We start from the raw sequence: 7,224 nt of genomic DNA, 5'->3' as shown, positions 1-7,224 counted from the left end.
CTGTTTGAAACAATTTTGAAAGTTAAAAACAAGAAACACACAAGTGAGACAGAAAGTCCAGTCCATACCGAGATAATATCCTAATTTTAGCCGATAGAATAATAATTATTAGGGTTTATCTAAAGCTATTAAAACAATAATCACCTAAATGTCCTCCAGCAGTCCGGCTAACAGGAGTTGCAGTAAAATAATGTAGGGGAGAGCGGGGTCGGATGGGAGGTAACACTTGCACAACTGGCAACAATTATGTTTTGGTAAGTGGCATCATTTTAAAACAGTATGTGGTAGAAGAACACAAAAGAGCCAAACATGTACTTACAGACTGTACATTTCAATACTGTGAATAAAATGTGAATGGAACAGTCAGAAGGTAATTAAATTAAATTAAACTGTGCTTTTAATTGCTTGCCTGGCAACGGCAGTGAGAGGATCTGTGGGGGAAGTGAGCTTTACCCCTACTCTAGCTTTGAAGGAGCAGTGTGGGGGATTTAGTGGCATCTAGTGGTGATGTTGCAGATTGCAACCAACCGAATACTCCTCGTGTCGGAGAATGACCTGCTTCCGTTGTGGCTCATTCTATGGTAACGAAAAGACAACACTTCTTGTTAAAGGCGACTATACACGAATGAAAACATACTTATGAATAATACATTCAATGTTTGGCGATAACCCGTCTAAATTATGTTGTGGTGTGTTTACCTCACCAGTATGTTTGTGTCTGAGGTGAAACAAGAGGAGCCGTCTGCTCATGTTTGGCTGGTTTTGTAGTTAGAAAGCAGGTTAAGAGGTTGTAATTACTGTAAGGAAAGGATTATTGATAACAACTACACAGAGTTGAAGCCAGACGAACGAGGGTGTTGCTGCTGTGGCAGTAAACTAGGCCACGGCTATTCCTCACCTCATTTAACATGTGTGGCTGAATGATTTTCTTTCCATTTTAATCCTTCATGTTAGAGCACATTCTGTGGCTTTTTCACTTGGGCTTTTCAACAACAATTTTTTTTCCAATATTACAAGTTTAAATGAATAATGGATAAGCAGTTCATTGAAGCACTCATATCAGTTTGCCAATATACCACACAGTAAGTCAGTGAAGCACCATGTGAGCACAAAAGGACCAAGGTGAAGGATTACTAATGTTTTAAAAGGTCAATAGAGACATTAATTATCAGTTCATATTCCTGTACAGAGGACAATGTTTCACAGAAGAAGATAAGACTGGAGATGGAAGTTTAAAATGTAACTGATCATTCATTTTTCTTAGGTGTTACACTTTGCCACTGCCAACCAGAATGATGTCACAACCCTGTTCAAACCGGTCCAGCTGGTTATGTTGGTGACCAGCTGACAAAGTCAAGTGTGTCCTTCAGTTTCAGTCAGACGGAATGTTTTTTTGTCTTTGAACAAGAAAGGAGTGCCAGTTTTTATCAGTCATAACTGTTTGTTAGTCAGCACATTAACAGTCTGAAAAAAGAGCATCAACACAAGATTTGTTGCTTTTTATGTTTCGTTAAATGGTGACAAATCAACCACCGGTATCACTGCCTACTTCTGACATCACTACAGAGGTCTGGACTTTGATTACAAAAATATTTTGAAAAATTTAGTTGAAAGAGTGCAGGCGGCTTCTGTCCTTTCCTCTCGAGTACAATTGCTGATACAATTGGATGGACGGAAAATGAACTTCTGAAATGTGAGGATATGTTACATCACTAATGTTGTACTAAACAACACGAACCACTAAGTGGGAGTAGAGGTCAATATTTAGGCATTGACATTGTCCATTTATCCTTCTATCCTTTTTGTTACTTTATGGTGGCTGTGTTTTATTGTTTGTTCACTTCAAGAAGTCCAAGCTTACTTTAAATATAAGTGAAATTATTTTTCTGGACATTTTTTACAACTAATGGCCCATTTCCGCTTAGATGTGCCTGTAAGACAGTTAATACTAGGGCCCTGGAACTGCCACCCCTGCATGAAATGATTGACAATGTTATTCACACCTGAGTCTATCTGAGAAAAGTCTATACCTTCCCACGTCACTTATAGGCCTTTTATCACAGCACATGTTTCGCTCATCTGAGCAGGAAAAGCATGTGTCACTAATAATGGTGGCTCCTTTCGATTTAAAGGTCCGTCACGGGGTAAACCCGTGGCCTGAAAAGTAAGATGCACACACTAGCTGCATAGCTGCTTCCATTAGTGATTAAATGAAGCCAGCCGGGAGGTGTCTGTGTTGTTGTAGCATGATTTCGCAGCCCTAAACCGACATAATAAAAAAATAAAATGTAATACTGTTATCTCAAGATAACATGATAATCAACTTGAGAAAACAAAAGGTAACGATCGCTTATTACCTATAATGTTTGGGTCAAATCAGCCGACGGTGAAAGCATGCAAACGGCCCAGATCAAGCTGACAGTGACGGAATTGGCGAAGTCAGCAGAAGGATACACACGAGACTGAGTGACTACGTCAGGTTTTAAAAGTAAGGTGTTAACAAGGGTGTGTACAAAATACATACACGGAAATAACATTAACTGCATCATTTTAAGAAGAACTATAAAACGTGTTGCCTGTGGCCTTTATAGATGAAAAAGAAAATACCACAAATTGTGAGGGAAATGTCTTTATTATTTACTCTGATATTTGTGTTGCTTGAAAAGTAATTTCTGACAATGATTGACACATTTGAGTTCAAGGCACCTCTGACTACATACAGACAGAAAATCAAGCATTTTTCCTGTATCATTTCAGAGATTTACCAAAGTAAAAGTCATACATTTCCATATCTTCCAGTGTCAGTTTATTTTAGAAACAATATGTACGTATGGTTAACAGCAAAGGATAGTCAAAAACATTTTTGTTCCCATTTGAATTGTGGCTTGACTTACACATATAGTGTTTGTCAATTTGAAAGTCAAACTTTGCAAGTCAAGAAAGGTTAAGTATTTTCAGAACAATAGGAGTTTGGCTGTTGGGCCGTTGGATAAACGCACTTTCTGCCTATTGGGGTTTCACAGTAAGGGGCCTTCAGAACAGTGGCATGGCACCAGTGGGAGCACAAAGAGAAGTGTGTATTCCACAAATACACCGTTTGATTTCAGTGATTGATGCACATAAAGTCCGGGGATATTAATTGCATTTTTTTACCGTACTTGGATCCTGGATCAAGTATTGTCGAGATGTTTTTTGCATATTTGCCTCCTGTCCTGCATTTAACCATCACCTGGTCAACAGTTTAATCTCTTGCACTTTGATTAACTTGTCCCGTTCAATGTGAGTCTGCACTAAAGTTCTGAGAGCGTATGCACCCACATAAACATGGAAGCCAAGATCCCAATGACATTCCACGTAATGTCAGGAGGGCATGTCAAGTCAACGCCTGCCCTTGCATAAGCTGCTTATGTGAATTAACCCAGCAGGCCCTGGCAGTTATGGCTGTAAAACCATATTTTCTCGATAATCACAGAACACGGCTTGGTGGAGATGAACAGCTTTCTACATATTTCACAGTGAACATGGGCAGTCCACACTCTTCAGCTACACCATCACGAGTCTGAGTATCTGTTTTCTTCCTGAAAAAAGACAATCCTGTATGAAAGGATATTGATTTTGATTGAAGGATGAATACTTTAAAAGAGTTGTTCATGCAAACAGACACAATTAAAAGGTGCTGAATACTGATGTCAATGCTCAGCTGTCAACATTCCAAAAAATGTAACCGTTGGCCCTCAGGGGCCCACACAAATATCCAGGTCCCTGCCTGTTAAAGAGTACAGTGAACTGAGGGTGCTTTGCCTTTCCGCTCATTTCTCTTCGCCTCACAACCGAAGCACAAAGCCGATTGTAAGTGAGCTGCTTCCCGGCTGCTTTTCTAAAAGGCAGAGGGGGCACTGCAGTGAACAACGGGCACCGGCGTTCAACCCCTGGCCCAACAGGAAGTGCTGTAGGGTTGCTATGCAGCTCTGCTCCCCAGCCGCAAGAACTCTGGCTTCCCTGTTAACAAATGGTGTGCGATGCGGGCAGTATAGCAAACCATTTGTGCAGGCACTCCATAAGCTCTACAGTAAGAATAGATTAAGGGCGAGATGAGAGAGAGTGATAGTTTATCCTTGGCTGCAAAGTGGTGTTGGGTTCATGGGCTCTTCTCCTTTCTTTCTCTTTTGTTCCCGCTTTCCTCAATTGTCCTTTTTTGCTTCCCTTCACCACTCCCTCTCTACCCGTCTCTGTCCCTCCTTTCCTTTCGCCATGCCTTTCCTCCCTTGGCGGCTCTCTCCTTGCGTCCTTCTCTTCCTTGCAAATGCCTGTCTCCTCTTCCATCGTTGTTTTATTTATCGTTTCCTCTTTCTCGCCATTGCCGCTTCTGAAACTTTATACATACACACTAGTCATGTCTACATGCTGAAATCCCACACTGGGATGTGGAATTGCTATTAGCTCCTGATTATTATTATATTTTATATCCTGAAACTACCAATTTGTGCACTGAAATAAATAGTGTGAAGTAGAGAGGTAGAGGTATCTGCTGAATAATGTAGTGCAAAATAAACAGAAAATAATTGTCAGGTGGACAACTGGTAATCTAAACGGACAAGTTGGAAACCCAAGCTTCGGGGGGCTTTTTGCTCCTGTCACATTTTTCTCTCTGTGGCCTTGATTTTCACTGCAATTCATAAGTGCTGGACCAAACAGCACAACCATGGCTAGAAGTAGAGATAACAAAAAAATGTATTTTGTGTAGTACAGTGTAGTAAAATTACAATGCCATAAATCATAAAAAAGAAAAAAAACAAGTTGAATTTCTTTGATCATTTATATTACAGAAATTAGAAAACATCGGAATCTTTACATACAACTTGTTTCCAAGTTGCCACAAGTGTTACCAATGATGGGAAAAAAGGAGGCTCTGCATGCTACATTCACTGAGCTATTCACATTGTTACAACCTCTACTTACAACATCTGTCCTCTCCTCAATGCAATGTGTTCAGCTGCCTGCAGTTCAGTGGAAGCTTCACAGAAGTTTTGTCACGTGACTGTTGGTCTCAGGTGAGACAATCACGACTTAGTTGCGCTGAGGAGCGCAGAATTTCATGTTTTTTACAGGATCTGGTTACTTTAAATGGTTTATTTGGGATGATATCATAAATGAGACATGTAGCACAACATTAAAATCTATTCATATTCTCCATAAACAAGCTCTAAAAACACTTGATAAAAAACAAAAGTCACCATCACTGCAATATCCTCATTAAACACCATATCTTGAGTTGGGAGAACCTCACTAAATTCACTGATGTGTGACTGGTTTTTTAAATGTTACATGGTATGGCCCCGCCTCCACTTAGTGATTTTATGAAACAAAGCACTCAAAGCAGCAGACAGACTAGATCTGCTTCAAGAGGTGATTGTGTCATTTCACAAAGGTCAAGCTCTTTTAGCAAATCTACATTCTCTGTGAAGGCAGCTCACTCGTGGAATACTCTGCGCACAAATCACGTACAAAACATTCAAATAGCCTTAAGGAATTGGCTTGTTGCCAATCAGGTGTGCAAGCATTGATGTACTGTCTGTCGTGCCTGCTTATTTCGTCTATATGTGCATTTGTCTTGTTCAAATCTGACGATGATGACGTTTTTACAGCTTGGCAATAATAAATGATGTAGTTTTGGTGATTATTGTGTTTTTCCATCTTGATGGCGCATTTTGGGGTTCAGAGGGTTCTTATAGTTTTAGTGCTAAATGCTAATGTCAGCATGCCGACATGTGAGCCTTCCATATTGCTAACGACTTTATTCATCAACCATTGGGACGTTGCAAGTGCATTTCACAATCCAGCCCAGTTGGAGTGATGAAAGCTGTAATTTTGAGACAAAGAACCGGCCAATTCAAGAGAACAAATTTGCGGATGAGCTTGTCGGGTCACATTACCACACCTTGAATGAGAAAGAAGTCATGCAATAGATAATCAGGTGCTCAAAGGGCTGGATAACCGGTATGGGTTGGATTTGGTTTACAGATGAACCGACAGGTGTGGCACGTCATGATGTAATCTGTGACGTTTCTTTTTACACAGGGCCAAAATAAATCTCTCCGAATGAGATTGTATGTTTTACCAACACCCCTGTGCCCCGATTCGTCATGAGAGACCAAATCACAAAATTTCGAGGGCACAACAAGTTGATCTCCAACAAGGATCTCCAACAAAACCCTGGGTGGTTGATCTTTGTCACACAGCAGCTATATGTGGTTCTCTGTATCTTCATCAGAAAAAATAGCAAAGTTGACTTTTGGTGAACCCACAAAAGCTCGACAATTCCTGAAATCATAGTAAATAACTGATGGGTGCACATAATGCACCAAATGCGTCATGTGTCCTTCAGGATCAGTTGTCGATCATGCTGTGGATTCATTATAACCATTTTACCCAAGGCTGACTGTTGACCAGATTAATCTAACAGTCTGGGCCGACTGATTGAAAGCAGTGTGTGGAACATGCTGTTGTGTTGACCTTCTTCCACTTCAAAAGAATGAGCAGAGGCTCAAATTACAGCAGCCCAGAGGGAGAACATTCACCTGAATCCTTTTTGACTAACATGGAACCATTTCCAAGGAGGGACAACTTTTCCTCCTTTTGTAAAGTTGGGGAGTTTTCAAGAAAACACGGGAGTTTAAAAAGAAAAGGAAAAATAAAATAACATATGACTCAATACGTTTTATTTGAAGTGGACAGTTTAATTATTCAGCTTAATTAATAATGTATTAATTGTCAGCTGTGACAGTGTGTGCCTGGTATTGTTTTTACATTGTGAGTCTGCGTGTGTCATCAAAATGTATAGTTCTTGTACAACAGCACAAAGGAAAAAAGTAGTAAATAAGTCAAGAGCATCTGACTATACCTCATTAATCTCATGATCTGGGACTACATCTGTGCAGTAGAACAGTAGGCTATACTGATGGCCCTCCACTCCAAAATAATCAGCAGAGACTCAAATTACAGCAGCACAGAGGGAAAACAGACCTGACCTTTCTGAACCACCAACCTGTCCTATTTACTTGTAAAGTTGGGGCGCTTTCAAGAAAACATGGGAGTTTAAAAGATTCAAACAATATGTTCTTTTCGAATTAATTTAAGGACAACCTGTCCTTTTTTCCATATTTAAAAAGTTGGGGAGTTTGTGCACGTCCAAAAGCAAGAAAAATAGAATTCATTTGCCTGTCT

Source organism: Melanostigma gelatinosum, assembly GCF_949748355.1.
Source record: "Melanostigma gelatinosum genome assembly, chromosome: 2".
NCBI lineage: Eukaryota > Metazoa > Chordata > Actinopteri > Perciformes > Zoarcidae > Melanostigma > Melanostigma gelatinosum.
Note: the sequence above shows the minus strand (reverse complement) of the source record.